The sequence below is a fragment of the Schistocerca americana genome, chromosome 1, assembly GCF_021461395.2.
Source record: "Schistocerca americana isolate TAMUIC-IGC-003095 chromosome 1, iqSchAmer2.1, whole genome shotgun sequence".
NCBI classification, from domain to species: Eukaryota; Metazoa; Arthropoda; class Insecta; order Orthoptera; family Acrididae; genus Schistocerca; species Schistocerca americana.
Genome location: NC_060119.1, coordinates 325901306 through 325913966, shown reverse-complemented (window position 1 = coordinate 325913966; position 12661 = coordinate 325901306).

The window sequence follows — 12661 nt, the reverse complement described above, 5'->3', positions numbered from 1 at the left end:
TATTCAAAAAGTTTGACTTCAAAACCGGTTGCAAACAGGGAGATGGATCATCACCAATATTTTTCAGCGCAGCACTGAAGTGATCAGAGAGTGGAGAGCAATAATGGAAACGACGGGAATACCAAAGACGCATGTGGGGGAGAAGGACAATAGGTTGCAGCTTGACTGCCTAGCCTTTTGTACACGATGTAGCGATACTATGTGAGACAGAACAAGACGCAAAGACACACCTCGACAACGTACGCAAGACGCCACCTAGAGTGGAAACGAAAATCGCCAGCAAGTTTAAATACGACTGGGAATTGGAAAACAAGAGAATACACTGTGCAAAACGTGGACAAATACCTCGAAGGAAATGTAACGCAAAGGCATAGGAGTAGGGAGCGAATAACAGGATAAAGAAGATGGGGTCAGCTTCTATATAAGCAGAGATATATACAGAAGAAACATATCTACAGACGGAAGGCTCAGACACTACAAGGCAATAGTGGGTAAAGCGGTGTTATATGCTGCTGAGACTACAGGGTGGTGCATTGATAGTGACCGGGCCGAATATCTCACGAAATAAGCATCAAACGAAAAAACTACAAAGAACTAAACTCGTCTAGCTTGAAGGGAGAAACCAGATAGCGCCATGGTCGGCCGGCTAGATGGCGCTGCCATAGGTCAAACGGATATCCACTGCGTTTTTTAAAAAAATAGGAACCCCCACTCTTTGTTACATATTCGTGTAGTACATAAAGAAATATGAATGTTTTACTTAGACCACTTTTTTCGCTTTGTGATAGATGGCGATGTAATAGTCACAAACGTATAAATATGTGGCGTCACGTAACATACCGCCAGTGCGGACGGTATTTGCTTCGTGATACATTACCCGTGTTAAAATGGACCGTTTACCAATTGCGGAAAAGGTCGATATCGTGTTGATGGATGGCTATTGTGATCAAAATGCCCAACGGGCGTGTGCTATGTATGCTGCTCGGTATTCTGGACGACATCATCCAAGTGTCCGGACCGTTCGCCGGATGGTTACGTTATTTAAGGAAACAGGAAGTGTTCAGCCGCATGTGAAACGTCAACCACGACCTGCAATAAATGATGATGCCCAAGTAGGTGTTTCAGCTGCTGTCGCGGCTAATCCGCACATCAGTAGCAGACAAATTGCGCGAGAATCGGGAATCTCAAAAACGTCGGTGTTGAGAATGCTACATCAACATCGATTGCACTCGTACCATATTTCTATGCACCAGGAATTGCCTGGCGACGGATTTGAACGTCGTGTACAGTTCTGCCACTGGGCACAAGAGAAATTACGGGACGATGGCAGATTTTTTGCACGCGTTCTATTTAGCGACCAAGCGTCATTCACCAACAGCGGTAACGTAAACCGGCATAATATGCACTATGGGCAACGTAAAATCCACGATGGCTGCGACAAGTAGAACATCAGCGACCTTGGTGGGTTAATGTATGGTGCGGCATGGGAGGAAGGATATTTGGCTCCCATTTTATCGATGGCAATCTAAATGGTGCAATGAATGCTGATTCCCTACGTAATGTTCTGCCGATGTTACTACGTTTCTCAAGTACCTTCCGCCGCGGAAGTCGAACACGCGCCAGAACAAATGGACGTGGTCAGCCCATAGAGGGCTCCGCCTCCGCGGCGGCTATTCCACGCAGCGGCTCTCGGCAGCCAGGGCGCTACCGCTACGCCACGTGCAGACAGCGGCCAATAGCCGCTCCCTTCGGTTTAGTATATAGGGACGCGCTCTGCCCTAGTCCAGCCAGTCTGGTACTCGCTCTGGATTTCGTTTCTATCTCGGCAGTACTGCGTTCTGGTCCTTGCTCGTTGTTGACGTTTGCCTGGCTCTGGTTTTGAGTGGATTTGCTGTTGGTGTTTGGTGTTGTGGTTTCCACAAGCCTCCGTTGTTTATCTCTTCCTTGTTGTATCGGTCATAGTCGGTCGTGGTCGGTTGTTGTCAGTTGTCGTTGGTCTGTCGCCCGACTCGTCCTGTGTTTACCCGGTGGTGCGTGCTCCACCGCCGGCGGCCTCCCCGCCTGGCGGCTCCGATCCGCAGCCCAAGCCGTTCCCACAGTTGGTTTTTGCTACTACAGTTTCACTGGATGACAGAATGGCGATGTACTTCCGACATGATGGATGTCCGGCACATAGCTCGCGTGCGGTTGAAGCGGTATCGAATAGCATATTTCATGACAGGTGAATTGATCGTCGAAGCACCATACCATGGCCAACACGTTCACCGGATCTGACGTCCCCGGATTTCTTTCTGTGGGGAAAGTTGAAGGATATTTGCTATCGTGATCCACCGCCAACGCCTGACAACATTCGTCAGCGCATTGTCAATGCATGTGGGAACATTACGCTGTTGAGAGGAACGTCGTTACACGTATTGCCAAATGCATTGAGGTTGAGGGACATCATTTTGAGCATTTATTACATTAATGTGGCATTTACAGGTAATCACGCTGTAACAGCATGCGTTTTCGGAAATGAGAAGTTCACAAAGGTACATGTAATACATAGGAAGAACCGAAATAAAATGTTCAAACGTACCTACGTTTTGTATTTTAATTTAAAAAACCTACCTGTTACTAACTGTTCGTCTGAAATTGTGAGCCAAATGTTTGTGACTATTACAGCGCCATCTATCACAAAGCGAAAAAAGTGGTCTAACTAAAACATTCATATTTATTTACGTACTACACGAATATGTAATAAAAATGGGGGTCCCCATTTAAAAGAACGCAGTTGATATCCGTTTGACCAATGGCAGAGCCATCTAGCGGGCCAACCATAGCGCCATCTGGTTTCCCCCTTCAAGCTAGACAAGTTTCGTTCTTTGTAGTTTTTTCGTTTGACGCTTATTTAGTGAGATATTTGGCACGGTCACCATCAATGGACGACCCTGTATAACACATGGAAGAACAGGAGCAGCACACCTAGAGAAGATAACAGAAGAAAATACTGAGGAAAATGCTAGACTCTAAAGCAGGTGGCAATGGATGGCTATGATAACCTACGGAAGAACTCTACCAGAACGTGAAGAGAGTATCAGGAGATATCAGACTGAAAAAAGTGAGATTTGTTGGGTATGTAATGAGGATGAATATGGAAGAATGAGGAAAAGAACATGGGACAAGAGGACAAGGAGGACAAGAGGAAAGGCCTGATCCAATGACAGAATGAAGAAAAAAATATAGGAAACAACAGGAAGGACAAGAAGAAAGATAGGAACCGCGTGGGTTGTTGAATTCCGGAAGGGCTGGTCGGAACTGGGGTTCAAGGTGGATGAAAGATAAAGAGGAGAAGCAACTGCACACCAACCAATATGCTGGAGATCGGCAACAGAGATGGATACAGAAGGAGGAGAGTGTCACCACCGGACCACAAAAGAGAAGAGCATACTGAAGATCCCTGAAGAAGAGCGGGACAGGATAAGAGAAACGATGAAGAAATTCTGGGAGGATAAGAAGGACATACAATCCATAAAGTGATCCTACAGATGTCGTAACGAAACAAGAAGAAGAAGAAGAAGAAGAAGAAGGTGAAGAAGAAGAAGAGGAATTATTCTGAAATTTCGGGGTATGTGTAATCTGAAGTAGCCTCTGTTCATATTTTTGTTATTGCTTATGTCTTAACATTTCATGTATTACGAAAGATCTTCTTATTTATTTTTTACTTTTTTAATAAATGATGTAGTTACCATGTGCGGCCAGTTTGCAACGTCAAGTTGTCTTGCTAGGTGGAGTGGGGACAGTCGCCGGCTTCTGATAGACAACTGCCTACCTACGTTGTTATGTGAGGATCGTTCAGCAAGTAATTAAGATTTCTTTTTCTTAGCTAATTTTAGGTTAAAGATGCGGCATTTGCTGTGGGTCTTCGATGAAGTTGCGATACCTTGCGGTTCTATATGCAGCCTTCAAAATGGCGTAAATAGCGGAGGTGCGTTTCAAGCAGACAGCTGAGTTCCTTTTGCCGGAAAACCAAAGCATCGCAGATATACAAAGGTGCTTGCACAATGTCTTTGGCGACCTGAAAGTGAACTGAAACACGGTGAGTTATTGGGCGAGGCGTCTGTCATCATCTCAACAAGTTAAGGCAAACCTCTCTCATCTCCCGCGTGCAGGCCGGCCACACACAGTTGTGAAATCGAAAATGATTTATACCTTTTATAAATGGTTCAAATGGCTCTGAGCACTATGGGACTTAACTGCTGAGGTCATCAGTCCCCTAGAACTTAGAACTACTTAAACCTAACTAACCTAAGGACATCACACACATCCATGCCCGAGGCAGGATTCGAACCACCGACTAGGAAGTCACGCGGACCGCAAGGCTACCCCGTGCGGCAAAATAATATATTTATTTGTGATAATTGGCAATTTCCATTAACAGCTCGTCGTTGCAACCTTACACCCAGTGAGGTGCTCGTTGGTGTGACTACTCCGTTACTAGAGCAAACTAATGTTGAATCAAGATGCGAATGAGTTTAGGTCTGCATAATTAAATCACGTGTGCATTAATGTATTGTTTACGCTTTGTGAGAACATCTGTTTAGCATCCCAGTAGTCTTCCATTAGGCACTCTTTTTAGCTTTATTTCATTTGCCTCAAAGTACGGGAATATACTGGCTGACTACTAGTACGTCTGCTAGCGATTGGCTGTCTTTGTAAGTATACAGCAGACGCATAACGTGGAAATCCAACGCGAATGTATTGGCGAGGAATGGAGACAAAATTAAATCCTCGGGAAAACCACGGATCTTGTTCTTAGCGCCTGATTATTTCTTCTAGATTCTGATTGTTTTGTGTTTTCATTATTGTGACCTATAATAGCACATGTAGCAGTTGATTTACGGACCTGAATGAAACGTGCTGCGTAGTATGTTTCTTGCCACACAGAGCTAAATGTACGTTATTACATAAACTAAGTGTATTGGGCGAACCCTGCTGAAATATGAATGAACGGAGTGCTACAGTGCGGAATGCAACAGAGCTATATATGAATTTAGTAGAGTGGACAGGATTTTCGTGGAGGAACGTCTAAAACTTGGGCGGCGACGGCGTTCTCTGCAGCCGTGTGGAGGCCGATACCGGAGACTGGCCTATCTGAGATGCAGCTCCCGCGCCAGCCGTTCTCATCGGCTCTGTCCTTCGTCCTTCCTCCTCCACCTCCTTCTTCTTGTGCATTCGATTTCCGACTGTAACGTGTTTCACCAATAATTGCTAGCTCCCCTTCTTTCTTACGGATCGTCCACTAAGCGCAGCCTTCGGAAATATCCGTTTCATTATCACGTAGAGGCGGAGCTTTCCCGTGGGCGGATATACATTTAGTTAAACGGTTTTCGATTGCCTGCCGCCCGTAATGGTGGGCCGTGCCGCCCCTCTATACTGCATTACCCGCCGAAGCCGTTTCGTGCTAGACCACCTGCAGCCGACTCAGGAGCAGCGGCGTAGGACAGCGACGCAAAGGTCAAAAACATCACATTGAGTTGTGCATTAAATTATGAATATATAACCATCCAGAACATAAAAACTCATAGCAGTGTTTCATAGAAGAATTCAGAACAAAGGATTGTCTTAAAAAAAAAACTCTCAGCTAATGGGTAGCAAAAAACGTCCAGCCGCATTAAAATGATACAACTCTCAATAACTAGGAATACAGTACCGGCAAATACTCTTTCATTGTTCCATAACTTTCACTTAAGGTTTCAGACAAAATTCTGTGAACGGGCACTGCGTGAGGTCAGATAATCTATGTCATCACTGATGAGCGTCCGGCCCCGGTAGCTGAGTGGTCAGCGTGACGGAATGTCAATCCTAAGGTCCCGGGTTCGATTCCCGGCTGGGTCGGAGATTTTCTCCGCTCAGGGACTGGGTGTTGTGTTGTCCTACTCATCATCATTTGATCCCCATCGACGCGCAGGTCGCCTAAGTGGCGTCAACTCGAAAGACCTGCACCAGGTGAACTGTCTACCCGACGGGAGGCCCTAGCCACACGACATTTCATTTCATCACTGATGAGTGACAGAAGGAGTTGAGTTAGAATGGAAATGACAGGGTGGTGTACAAGCTCGAGAAATTCGTCAGACATATCTCGTAAGGGTGCAGTACCCTACATAGTGGGTGAGGCAGAACTCTACCCTGTGCGGCTGGTCCCGGTGGAGGTTCTAGTCCTCCCTCGGGCATGGGTGTGTATGATTGTCCTTAGGATAATTTAGGTTAAATAGTGTGTAAGCTTAGGGACTGATGACCTTAGCAGTTAACTCCCATAAGTTTTTTTTTTTAAAGAAGAAAAAAGATCTCTACCGGCAAACTTGCAGGGATTGTTCAGGAATAACTTTTGAATTTTAGCACGTGGGATGATGTTTGGTTTATGGGGCGCTCAACTGCGCGGTCATCAGTGCCAGTACAAACTCCCAATTTTTACACAGTATAATTTTTTAACCCAGTCCAATCTAGCCACTTGTCACGAATGATGATGATGCCGATGATGATGATGAAATGATGAGGAGAACACAGACACCCAGTCCCCGGGCAGAGAAAATCCCGAACCCGGGCGGGAATCGAGCCTGGGACCACGTGATCCAGAGGCAGCAGCGCTCGCCACTAGACTACGAGCTGCGGACAGTCTGGTATGTGGGATCCACGGCCTCCGACATATCGTTACAGAGTTACTGCGTTTCGTTTGTTTGCTAGCCGCAGATGGTTCAAAAATGGCTCTGAGCACTATGGGACTCAACTGCTGTGGTCATAAGTCCCCTAGAACTTAGAACTACTTAAACCTAACTAACCTAAGGACAGCACACAACACCCAGCCATCACGAGGCAGAGAAAATCCCTGACCCCGCCGGGAATCGAACCCGGGAACCCGGGCGTGGGAAGCGAGAACGCTACCGCACGACCACGAGATGCGGGCCCGCAGATGGGGGTGCATATGTATTGCTCTGAAAATAGTGCACTACAGTGAAAATGTTGACTCTATGTGTTCTCTGTCTTGCTTGGAAACAAAGTTGTTTCATTCACTCACTTTACTTGCTGTTGAAGACAGTATTGCCTATTTCAGTCTACACCCTCAAACTCGCATTCAGCGCAGCTCCGTTATGTTGTGAATTTGATTATCTGCCACTGTTAGTTGTACGCTAATACTGATACATGGGTTCAAATGGTTCTCTGAGCACTATGGGACTTAACTTCTAAGGTCATCAGTCCCCTAGAACTTAGAACTATTTAAACCCAACTAACCTAAGGACAGCACACACGTCCATGCCAGAGGCAGGATTCGAACCTTCGACCGTAGCGGTAGCGAGGTTCCAGACTGTAGCGCCTAGAACCACTCGGCCACCCCGGCCAGCAGGAGCAGTAGCAATAAATTTAGTAATGAAGAGTAGATCTCGCAAGTGGATTCACTGAATGCAGTAGAGGAGCTAGCTGTATTGTTCCTGTAGAGCTGGCAACATCATTACATCACTTCTGCGTCTGTAAGCAGGCTCCTACGAGATTCCGCATCGTTCCGTGTTAGACTTTATAGAACTACATTGTGCAACCAATACAGTAAAAAGAATTGGTTTTTAGAAATGTATGTAGCATAGAGAGTTGAGTTATATTAATCAATAGTGTTAAAACTGAACTGAAATTGTGTTTCCTCAATTTAATAATGGAAGAAACATCATTCGCAGTAGCAGTAGATAATATAGTTTGGAATTAGTGGAAATCACAAAAGCAGAAGAAAAGAAAATTCTACTGTAGTCATCAACGGAGACACATTCCAAACTTATATAAGTTTCATGACCATAATCCATTGACAACCATTTTGTTCTTAAATGGACACATCAATAATTTACAAAACCGAATCCAGCGTTTCATTAGGCCAAACAAATAAATTAAATAGGATTAGCCAATCTTTTGAGCAACACTCTAAGTAACTATTAATGAACTGTTGTCCGTTATAATGCACGTACAGAAGTCAGTAGCAAGACATACTTGATCATTCAGGTGCCGCTACTTATGGATTTTATACAACCTGCAATGCCCTCAAAAACCAGCCACGAGATTTTCATATACTTTCGCTAACTACATGCAAACTGTTAGCATTACAAAAAAGAATGAACAGGACCTTTTTACAGGAAATTGAACGTACTTACATTTTGCACTGGGATACGTTTTCCACTGAGGGCACCGTCTGGAGTTATTCTAGAAACATGCGTTTGATGGTAACTTTTGTAATTTTTTTCTTGATCAACTCCAGAACTCTGGCCTTGGGTTAAAGTCTATCCCAATACAGAATTTAACTAAATTAAATTTCCTACCTAAGATCCTGCCCCTTTTTTCTATATGGCTAACAGTTCGCTCATAGCGAGGGAGAAAATATGAAAATCTTGCTCGTGGGATTTGAAAGCGTTGCAGGTTGCATAAAACGCATAGGCAGGGGCGGCTGACTCGCTCTGTGTATCTGGAAACGATAAAATTCGGTTATATGTCGAATAGAAGAACACAAGATGCAGATCAGCACAGACAAAGAGGACTTTTCTGACCAAGAGAAGTCTGCTGACATAAAACATCAGCTCAATTTGAGCAAGAAATTTCTGAGAATGTATGTTCAGAGCATGGTACTGTATGAAGTGAATCGTGGACCGAAGTGAAACCATAAGGCTAGAGAGTTATAGCGTTTGAGATTTGACTTTGAAAATTACGTGGACTGATGAGGTAAGAAATTAAGTCTTCCACAGAATTACCAAGGTCAGGAATCTACAGAAAAGCAAGAAGAAAGAACAGGACGGTACTACATCTGTTAAGACATTTTCGTGGTACTTGTGGGAGCTGCAGAGGTTAGAAACTATAGGGAAGACACTGACTAGATATGTTGTTGTTGTCTTCAGTCCTGAGACTGGTTTGATGCAGCTCTCCATGCTACTCTACCCTGTGCAAGCTTCTTCATCTCCCAGTACTTACTGCAACCTACATCCTTCTGAATCTGCTTAGTGTATTCATCTCTTGGTCTCCCTCTACGATTTTTGCCCTCCACGCTGCCCTCCAATGCTAAATTTGTGATCCCTTGATGCCTCAGAACACGTCCTACCAACCGGTCCCTTCTTCTTGTCAAGTTGTGCCACAAACGCCTCTTCTCCCCAATTCTATTCAATACCTCCTCATTAGTTATGTGATCTACCCATCTAATTTTCAGCATTCTAGAATATATGCAACATATAAATGAGGACGCTGGATAAAGTTCTACTTAGAGATGAAGCGGTTGGCATAAACGAGGAATTTGTGGCGGTCAGCATCAAACCAGTCAGATGACTGATGGCCCAGAGAAAATTCGTATTGAGGCCGAGAAGCCACGGACCTTAATAACAAATGTGCCTCGTCGCTGAGACTGGTGGAAAAGACGCTTTCATTATCAAACAACTTACGGGAATTCAGACAGGCAATATTTACAATGCCCGCCGATATTTTGGCGGGAGTACACGCCACCGTTTCCTAGGCACTAACTGCAACGTACAGGCGATGTACAAGTTAATTTAAAACCTCGGTTCTTAGAGTATTTAAGGAAAGATAACAAACACACACTGAACACTAGTGCCACCAAAAATGACCAAAGATAGATGTATCGATAGTGAAAGAGGAGGAACTAGCAGATGACTTAACATTGACTCTGTCCCTCTGTTTTTTGACAACGGAGAGAGCAGGATACCATGCAGAGATTTTTTTTTAAGAAAAACCTCCATCCCTGGTTAAAGATTGCTCGCTAATTTAAACTCAACTGCTTTCTTAATAACACTGTCCCAATACCTGGACGTGCATGCGAAGATCTCGGTATTGTTATGTAACATAGGTTGACCAGTACCCAAACAATGTTCGGCAATAGCCGTTCTACTTGGCTGCTGTAATCGTGTGTGCCGTTCGTGCTCAGTACATCGTTCCTCCATGGTCCTGATAGTCTGACCAATGTATGCCATGCCACAGGTACAAGGAATGCGATACACGCCCGCCTCACGCGAACCAAGATAATCCTAGCAGAATCCAAAAGCGCTCCAGTTTTAGATGGAGTTCGGAAAACATATTTCACACCCATCTTATAGGAAGGGATTCCTGAGTAAGGCAAAAAGGCAGTAGACTTCGATGTCAACTCAGTATTATCATCAGTCACCCGATTCGCAGTTGGCCGATAGCGCAACGCACGTTCAATCTGTCTTTCACTATAACTATTCTGACGAAATGTAGCTTCAAGATGGGCCAGCTCAACTGACAAACACTCAGTGCCGGAAATAACATGTGCTCTGTGTACCAGGGTACGAAGTACCTTTTCACGCTGAGCCGGATGGTGACAACCCTGGAAATACACGCCAGTGTGAGTACGTTTCCGGTAAACTGCATGACCCAATGATCCATCAACCTTTCTCCTAACCAAAACGTCAAGAAAGGGAAGGCAAACATCCTCTTCCACCTCCATCGTAAAACGAATGTTCGTGTGGATCGAGTTCAGATGTTCTAAAGAGGCATTCAGATTCGACCTACCATGAGGCCAAACAACAGAAGTATCATCAACATATCGGAAGTAGAATGCATGTTCCTCGAAGTCTTCCATAAACAAATTTGCAATCACGGGAGACAACGGGCTACCCATTGCAACTCCATCTGCCTGGTCGTGATACTGGTCGTTGAATAAAAAGTAAGTGGATGTCAACACATGTCAAAAGAGATTAGTTAACTCAACACCAAACATAATCTCACTAACCGCATTCCCTCCAAATGAAGTAAGAAATCAGCTGATTTCTTGATGTTCACACCTACCAACTTGTGTGGGCTTAACAGAGAAGGAGCGCCGATATTGCTCGCTAAAGGACGGAAAGGAACCCCTTCCTCATGTGTCTTCGGAAGGTGATATAACCTAGAGGGAACAGCACTATAGGTGTTAACATTCTTGAAAGTGTCCTGCGACAAACCACTTTCCTTCAGGGGCGTATCGGTCTTTCTGTCAACACTTTTCGTGGGTCGGCATCGATCCTGCAATACGCTGAATCAGATAATAAACATTTCAACTTTTGTACATAATCCTGTTTGTTTAAAACACGGTGTTATTGCCCTTGTCCGCAGGTAAAACAACACTGTCAGGGTCAACTTAGAGAGAGAGTAAAGCAACCCTCTCTGCAGCTGTTACATTACTCTTAGGTGGAGGAGCCCTAGTCAATACACGACAAGCATCCCTCCTAACCTCCTCTGCAGCTTCAGGAGGTAGTTTGCAAACTGCCTACTTGATTGAACTAATAAAATCGCCTACCGACAAACTCTTCGTTGTGGGTTCAAAATTTAAACCCATCTCTAGCACGGATATGGATGCGTGGTCAAAAGATTTCTCTGTGAGATTTATCACAGAACGTCGAGATATAAAATAAGACTGCGAGCGGAGGAAACGTCCAAACCTTGCCAAATGTCGAGCAGTAACAGAATTGTATTCCCGATCAGCTTGAGTCCATGAAGCACAGTCCAACCAATCCCACGCGACATCAGACAATTTCGAAGCAACCATTAAACGGAAACTAAACAATTGAAACAGAATTCAAACGTCAACGAGTTAAAAGAATCCTATCATGCAGGAGAGTCAAGTCCGCACCTTGCTTGCTGCGATTGATGGCAGGAGAATTAATATGGTGCACAACCTTGGCAAATGTTGGGACACGAGCCTCATCACGACACCTCAATTACAACGACAAAGCACATTGCAGTCTAACTCAACAGCTACTAAGTTTATCCAACTTTCGTAAACACCGATACATTTCCTCCCCATAGAGGTAAATAATGTGAGACCTGATTTTCTTCTGGCATAAACAATTTTCAAACAACTTACGTTAATTCAGCCAGGTAATATTTACAGCGACCGCCAATATTTCGGCAGGAGTACACCCCGCCATTTTCAAGGCACTAACTGCAGGCGACATGTGATGTACAAACAGATTTAAAACCTTGGTTACTACAGTAATTCAGGAAAGATAACAAACACACACTGAAAACTAGTGTCACCAACGACGACCGAAGTCAGAGGAATCGATAGTGAAATACTACGAACTAGCAGGTGAGGTAACATTGACTCCGTCCCTCTGGTTTTTGCTAAACGTTGTGTTCAGTGTGTGTGTGTGTGTGTGTTTGTGTGTTTGTGTGTGTGTGTGTGTGTGTGTGTGTGTGTGTGTGTGTGTGTGTGTGTGTATGTGTGTGTGTTATCTTCCCTGAATTACTTTAAGAACCAAAGTTTTAAATTTGCTTCTAGATCGCCTGTCCGCTGTAGTTAGTCGCCGAAATGCCGTGAGGACGTTCATCTTCTTTGCAAAGCGCCTTTCGCGCGGTGGTAACCCCAACTGTGGAATGACGTCGATGTCGCTTGAACTGAGGTCTGGTGAGTAAGGCGAATAGTGGATGACCCATCTTGCAGCACTGCCAATCTAACACTTAATGTTTCAGGCGCTGATCCTGAGCCATCCTCGTATGCGGTCTCAATCTGTCGGTTGATTTCATGATGTTTGGCGTGGGCTTTCGAATATATTTACTACAGTTACGGACATGGCACATTTTCGCACGATATAGCATAGCTACCAACACTTTCTGGAATGACCATAGTATTTAGAATTTGATGCAATAATAA